Raw genomic sequence first — 6,863 nt, forward strand, 5'->3', positions numbered from 1 at the left:
AATGCTCAAGAGATGTTGAGGGTAGAAGACACAGACAATCAGAAGCAAATTTGCCATGAAAATACAAGTCCCTATAAATTTGCCCAGATCATGGAAAGGATGGTAGATTTCTCATTGAATGTGGTAGCAAGGGTCAGTGGTTTTGTTTTGAAATCTCAAGAAGCCATGTGATATCTGTATACATAGTGTCTACAGTATTAGAGTTGAAAAGATAAATCTATCAAAAAGTAAAATGAAAAATAGCCACAAAGCATTAAATGAAATACAAGAAGTTAAAGGAAATAAAATAGTTATGTGAGTAGTTAAATGTGCCATTAAATGACAAGGACTCAAGAGACTTGCACTTTATGGCAGAATAGAGTAGGTCATAGTCACTCAATGTTCTCACTATATTATCTAGAAAAGTCCTGAAAATTTCCAAAATTACATACCAAAGACATAGGAGAGTTGTGGAAACAGAACTAGATGAATTGGAATTCCAGGTTTAAGGTCTTCTGGGAATTACCAGCGATTTTCTTTCTAAAACCAATTGTCAATTTGGTTTTCTAAAAAGAAATGGACACTATGCTGTTTACAAGAGACACGTTTTAAACAGAAGACCATTTACAAGAGACTTACTTTATTTATGAGGACACAGGAAGATAGAAAAATAGGAAGAGAAAAATGATATTCCATATAAACACTAACCAAAAGGTAGCTGATATAGTTGTATTAATAGCAAATGATAAGATTTAAGGCAAGAGATGTTAAAAGAGACAGAGGAAAATCCATAAAGAGTCAATTTATCAAGAAGACATAATAATTTAAAACTTGGTTATACCTAATAGTTACAAAAGATATAAAGCAAAAGTTGATAGAACTAAGGATTTGATTTAGGTCATACCTGAATGGCCTAGTGGTTTTCCCTACTTTCTTCAATTTCAGTCTGAATTTGGCAATAAGGAGTTCATGGTCTGAGCCACAGTCAGTTCCTGGTCTTGTTTTTGCTGACTGTATAGAGCTTCTCCATCTTTGGCTGCAAAGAATATAATCAATCTGATTTCGGTGTTGACCATCTGGTGATGTCCATGTATAGAGTCTTCTCTTGTGTTGTTGGAAGAGGGTGTTTGTTATGACCAGTGCATTTTCTTGGCAAAACTCTATTAGTCTTTGCCCTGCTTCATTCTGTATTCCAAGGCCAAATTTGCCTGTTACTCCAGGTGTTTCTTGACTTCCTACTTTTGCATTCCAGTCCCCTAAAATGAAAAGGATATCTTTTTTGGGTATTAGTTCTAAAAGGTCTTGTAGGTCTTCATAGAACCGTTCAACTTCAGCTTCTTCAGTGTTACTGGTTGGGGCATAGACTTGGATTACTGTGATATTGAATGGTTTGCCTTGGAAAAAAACAGAGATCATTCTGTCGTTTTTGAGATTGCATCCAAGTACATACATTCAGGTATGACCTAAATCAAATCCCTTATGATTATACAGTGGAAGTGAGAAATAGATTTAAGGGCCTAGATCTGATAGATAGAGTGCCTGATGAACTATGGAATGAGGTTCATGACATTGTACAGGAGACAGGGATCAAGACCATCCCCATGGAAAAGAAATGCAAAAAAGCAAAATGGCTGTCTGGGGAGGCCTTACAAATAGCTGTGAAAAGAAGAGAAGTGAAAAGCAAAGGAGAAAAGGAAAGATATAAACATCTGAATGCAGAGTTCCAAAGAATAGCAAGAAGAGATAAGAAAGCCTTCTTCAGCTATCAATGCAAAGAAATAGAGGAAAACAACAGAATGGGAAAGACTAGGGATCTCTTCAAGAAAATCAGAGATACCAAAGGAACATTTCATGCAAAGATGGGCTCGATAAAGGACAGAAATGGTATGGACCTAACAGAAGCAGAAGATATTAAGAAGAGATGGCAAGAATACACAGAAGAACTGTACAAAAAAGATCTTCACGACCTAGATAATCACGATGGTGTGATCACTGACCTAGAGCCAGACATCCTGGAATGTGAAGTCAAGTGGGCCTTAGAAAGCATCACTACGAACAAAGCTAGTGGAGGTGATGGAATTCCAGTTGAGCTATTCCAAATCCTAAAAGATGATGCTGTGAAAGTGCTGCACTCAATATGCCAGCAAATTTGGAAAACTCAGCAGTGGCCACAGGACTGGAAAAGGTCAGTTTGCATTCCAATCCCAAAGAAAGGCAATGCCAAAGAATGCTCAAATTACCGCACAATTGCACTCATCTCACATGCTAGTAAAGTAATGCTCAAAATTCTCCAAGCCAGGCTTCAGCAATATGTGAACCATGAACTTCCTAATGTTCAAGCTGGTTTTAGAAAAGGCAGAGGAACCAGAGATCAAATTGCCAACATCTGCTGGATCATGGAAAAAGCAAGAGAGTTCCAGAAAGGCATCTATTTCTGCTTTATTGTCTATGCCAAAGCCTTTGACTGTGTGGATAACAGTAAACTGTGGAAAATTCTGAAAGAGATGGGAATACCAAACCACCTGATCTGCCTCTTGAGAAATTTGTATGCAGGTCAGGAAGCAACAGTTAGAACTGGACATGGAACAACAGACTGGTTCCAAATAGGAAAAGGAGTACGTCAAGGCTGTATATTGTCACCCTGTTTATTTAACTTCTATGCAGAGTACATCATGAGAAACACTGGACTGGAAGAAACACAAGCTGGAATCAAGATTGCTGGGAGAAATATCAATAACCTCAGATATGCAGATGACACAACCCTTATGGCAGAAAGTGAAGAAGAACTAAACAGTCTCTTGATGAAAGTGAAAGAAGAGAGTGAAAAAGTTGTTTTAAAACTCAACATTCAGAAAACTAAGATCATGGTATCTGGTCCGATCACTTCATGGGAAATAGACGGGGAAACAGTGGAAACAGTGTCAGACTTTATTTTTTAGGGCTCCAAAATCACTGCAGATGGTGACTGCAGCCATGAAATTAAAAGATGCTTACTCCTTGGAAGGAAAGTTATGACCAACCTAGATAGCATATTCAAAAGCAGAGACATTACTTTGCCAACAAAGGTCCATCTAGTCAAGGCTATGGTTTTTCCTGTGGTCATGTATGGATGTGAGAGTTGGACTGTGAAGAAGGCTGAGCGCCGAAGAATTGATGCTTTTGAACTTTGGTGTTGGAGAAGACTCTTGAGAGTCCCTTGGACTGCAAGGAGATCCAACCAGTCCATTGTGAAGGAGATCAGCCCTGGGATTTCTTTGGAAGGAATGATGCTAAAGCTGAAACTCCAGTACTTTGGCTGCCTCATGCGAAGAGTTGACTCATTGGAAAAGACTCTGATGCTGGGAGGGATTGGGGGCAGGAAAGAAGGGGACAACAGAGGATGAGATGTCTGGATGGCATCACTGACTCGATGGACGTGAGGCTGAGTGAACTCCGGGAGTTGGTGATGGACAGGGAGGCCTGGCGTGCTGAGATTCATGGGGTTGCAAAGAGTCGGACAGGACTGAGTGACTGATCTGATTGAACTAAAAGTAGAAATTGATAATCCACAATTACAATTAGAGATTTAATACATCTTTCTCAGTAAATGATCATAATTCATAGTAATACATAGAGAAAAAATTGGTATGATCTGAACCTAATTGACAAATACTATATAGAACATCACACTCAACTGCAACGCAGTCTTTTCAAGTTTACATGGAACATTTACCAAAATAGATCATATGCTGGATCACAAAGTAAGTCAAAAAATTTCAAAGTACTAAGGGATATACAGGAAATGTTTTTTGACCACAGTAAAACTAAACTTGAAATCAAGAACAGAAAAGTTAGTAGAAAATCTCCAACTTCAGTCATATATGTATCAATAAAGAAATCACTGTAATAGTTATGAGATATTTTGAACTCAATAATGATAAAAATTTGGCATATCAAAACTTGTGGAATGTAATTTCTGACCAAAAAGATAGTTTTAAACGAGTACATACGAAAAAAGAAAGTTGAAAATCAATGATTGAAGTCTCTGTCTTAGGAAATTACAAAATAAAAGGCAAATTAAATCCTATTAATAAGTAAATGGAAGGAAAGCTAAAGCTAAAGGGGAAATCAATGACATAGAAAGCAAAGATATAATGGAAATGAAATAAAGTGACAGTACATACCATTTAAGAAAGCTGTATAGCAATATCTATTAAAGATAAACATGGGGTTATCCTATGATCCAACAGTTCTCTTTGGGTGCATACCAAGAAAAATCAGTTTTTACGGCATATATATATATGTGTATATATATATAATAGGATACATATAAGGCATGAACTAGACATATACAAGAATATTAACAGTAACATTTTTATAATAAGTATAAATGAAAGCAACCCACCTTTCCATAAATGAATAATGGATAAATAAATTGTATATGGAATACTGCTGCTGCTGCTGCTAAGTCACTTCAGCCGTATCCGACTCTGTGCGACTCCAGAGACAGCAGCCCACCAGGCTCTGCCTTCCCTGGGATTCTCCAGGCAAGAACACTGGAGTGGGTTGCCATTTCCTTCTCCAATGCATGAAAGTGAAAAGTGAAAGGTAAGTCACTCAGTCGTGTCTGACTCTTAGTGACCCCATGGACTGCAGCCTACCAGGCTCCGCTGTCCATGGGATTTTCCAGGCAAGAGTACTGGAGTGGGTTGCCATTGCCTTCTCCGAAATGGAAAACTATATAGCAATAAAAATAATGACTTTTGCTACATGTAGGAACATGATGAATCTCACAGACATATTGTCGAACAAAATTAACCAGAATGAAGTGACTGCATGCTTTGATGTTCAATTTAAATGAAATTCAAAATTAAACAAAACTAATTTGGGCTTCCCGATGGCTCAGCAGGTAAGGTATCTGCCTGCAATGCAGGAGACACAGGAAGACGTGGGTTTGATCCCTTGGTTGGAAAGATCCCCTGGAGGAGGAAAATGACAATCCACTCCAGTGTTCTTCCCTGGAGAATCCCATGGACAGAGGAGCCTGGCCAGTTACAGTCCAAAGGGTCGAAAAGAGTTGGACACGACTGAGCGACTAAGCACAGTCTACGGTGATAGAAGTTAGGATGCTATTTTCCTTGGGAGTTTACTGACAAGGAGGATACGGCAGACACAAGGAGGCACTGCCCAGGCCCCCCTTCAGGGAAAGACTTTTTCTCCAGCCTCTGGAAGTGCTGTCAGTGAGCAGCCTTCAGCTAGTTATGCAAATCATACCTCAGAAAAAAAAAAGAACAGACTCAAAATGCATTTAAAAATGCAACTATATGTTGTTTTCAAAAGACAGATCTCAGAATAAAGGATAGAAAAAGTTTAAAAAATAGTGGAAGCACACAACAGTGTATTGGAAATTCGAGTTCTACTCTCTCCAGAGATTCTCCTGAAATGGCTATAAAAGAATATTGAAAAGGTTTAAATCCACAAAGACAAGAAGAGAAGGATAGAGAACAACAGCAAACAATGTCAACATTCTGGAAGCAGGAGAATGGTGACTGACTTAACAAAGTAGAGAGAAAGTTGAAATCTAAGTCTATAGGCAGAGAAACCAACAGGAACTGAGGTAGTTTCCACACACAGCTCCAGAGAAGCTCAGGGAAACAGGAGCACAGCAAGCAGCTGAGATCAGGACAGTTGGTTGAAAGTCCTCATAGTGAGCAGTTAGACCCCTGGATCCTTTCCCTTGAGCCCACACTGTCACCATCTCTCCATTTTCAAGGGAGGTCTGAAAGCTTTCTCTTTGGAAAGGGTCAGTCTGACAGGCACACCCAACACAGCAGAACAGTGAGTGTGAGGTGCCATACTGAACACAGAGGATCGGATGAAAGTTGATGTCCTCAGTGGTGAGACCTTGGTCCTCTTCCTTCACGTAGATCTCAGAAAACTAACAGCCAGCATGAACCATCTAGCAGAGGATGAGTTGGTTCTTTTTCTCTGAGGAAACTGCCCAGCCCAAATAAAAAGACTGCTCTCATCCTTCCTTGCAAGAGCCCTGTGTTCTTGAAGCCCAAGCAACTGGGTTTCAGCAGGACCCAAGTGAGTCAGCCAGTCAGCTGAGGAGCCCAGGCTACTAGTTCGGTAGACTCTGCATGTCACCTGGAGAACTTTTAACCAATATCCCAACCTATCCCTAGGGTCCACCTATCCTGGGTTTTCTACTCTATCTAGGGGAAGGTTTAGTAGTGAAGTCGCTCAGTTGTGTCCGACTCTTTTCGACCCCATGGACTGTAGCCTACCAGGCTCCTTTGTCCATAGGATTTTCCAGGCAAGAGTACTGGAGTGGGTTGCCATTTCCTTCTCCAGGGCATCTTCCCAACCCAGGGATCGAACCCGGGTTTCCCACGTTGTAGGCAGACGCTTTTACCATCTGAGCCACCAGGGAAGTCAGGGGAAGGTTTAAGACAACTCAATTTGAATGTTTAAAAATGTGTGATAAATTTTAAAAGAGGAATTAAAAAAAAAAACTATAATGATGTTAAGTGCTCCCTAATTTAATACTCATTGGCCATGAATTTGAGCAAACTCTGGGAGACAGTGAAAGACAAGGGGAGCCTGGTGTGCTGTAGTGCATGGAGTCGAAAAGAGTTGGACACAACTTAGCAAGTGAACAACAATTTAATGCATTGGAAGGACCATTGCTGAAGCTGAAGCTCCAATACTATGGCCATTTGATTTGAAGAGCCAACTCATTGGAAAAGACCCTAATGGTAGGAAAAGACTGAGGGCAGGAGGAGAAGGAGGCAGCAGAGGATGAGATGGTTAGATAGCATCACCAACTTAATGGACATGAATGTGAGCGGACTCCAGAAGATACTAGAGGACAGAGGAGCCTGCTGGGCTACAGTCCATGA

The sequence above is a fragment of the Bos mutus genome, chromosome 13 (assembly GCF_027580195.1).
Source record: "Bos mutus isolate GX-2022 chromosome 13, NWIPB_WYAK_1.1, whole genome shotgun sequence".
Taxonomy (NCBI): domain Eukaryota; kingdom Metazoa; phylum Chordata; class Mammalia; order Artiodactyla; family Bovidae; genus Bos; species Bos mutus.